We start from the raw sequence: 1,090 nt of genomic DNA, 5'->3' as shown, positions 1-1,090 counted from the left end.
CAGATGCATGATGACACTTTTGTGTTCTTCCACAGATTCACCCTCGCCATCATCATCTTTCTCATCATGACTGTCAAACTGATCTGAGAAAAACACACAGCAACCAATGAACTAAGCAAACAGTGAATGTGAAACAAACAAGGTGAACTCAACTGCATTTCTTATTATCAGTGTTGGAAACATATTATTTATTTGTGAAAACCATAATACACTACCATTCAAAAGTTTGGGGCAAGTACTTTTATTCAGCAAGGACGCATTCAATTGATCTAAAGTGACAGTAAAGACAATGATAATAATAATAAAAAAAAATCAAATAAACAATTTCTATTAATCAAAGAATACTGGAAAAAAAATCAAATTTTTAAAGAAAATATTAATGGTCAAAAACAATTTTCAACACTGATGATAATAGTAAGAACCATTATTAATATTTGAGCTCCAATAATAATTGCGCATCAAATCACATTAGACAGATTTCTGCAGAACCAAATTTCAGTTTCGCCATCACAGGAATAACTTACATTTTTAAATATATTCAATTAAAAAACAGTTATGTTAAATTGCAATAATATTTCACAATATTCATGTATTTACTGTATTTAAATAAATGCAACTTTGGTGAACATTAGAGACTTCTTTAAAAAACACTGAAAAATCTTAATTATTCTTAATAAATATTTAAATAATTAAATCATTATTATTATAATTCATCTTAATTATACTATACATATTGTGAGTTTTTGGATGGTGCTGGTGTTAAGTGTTAAAAGGGTGTTAAAATCTAAATATAAAAATAAACACAATATTTTGATTCATTTTGAGAAATTCAAATGTGAGGGACGTGCATGTGTGTGTGTTCTGTGTACCTGCATCAGTGGTGCCGTTCGACATGGAGGAGTTGATTGATTCGTTGGTGTCTGGCCGTTTTAGGGCTGTGCTATCGACACTGTTCACAGCAGCGGATCTCTTCGGACTGCAGAGACACAAGAGTATCACGTCAGCTTATTCTAGAATAAATTCTGTGGCAAAGTAAGCTAGAGTTTGTGTGTGTAAGTGAGTCCATGCACTGTTTTAATTAGGTCAGTGT

The 1,090-nt window shown here is 31.3% G+C and overlaps 1 long non-coding RNA gene across 1 annotated transcript; it reads right to left on the bottom strand.

The window, feature by feature from the left end:
* Positions 1-22: 22 nt before the first annotated feature.
* Positions 23-1,075, bottom strand: LOC107735965 (uncharacterized). The gene is made up of 2 exons (XR_001639555.1): positions 870-1,075; positions 23-83 (listed from the first exon to the last, which is right to left on the bottom strand). It is a non-coding gene; the product is annotated as an uncharacterized LOC107735965 (long non-coding RNA).
* Between the last annotated feature and the right edge of the window lie 15 nt (positions 1,076-1,090).

This window comes from Sinocyclocheilus rhinocerous, unplaced genomic scaffold, assembly GCF_001515625.1.
Source record: "Sinocyclocheilus rhinocerous isolate Xijiao unplaced genomic scaffold, SAMN03320098_v1.1 C36400560, whole genome shotgun sequence".
NCBI classification, from domain to species: domain Eukaryota; kingdom Metazoa; phylum Chordata; class Actinopteri; order Cypriniformes; family Cyprinidae; genus Sinocyclocheilus; species Sinocyclocheilus rhinocerous.
This window is presented reverse-complemented; position numbering and strand designations above follow the sequence as displayed.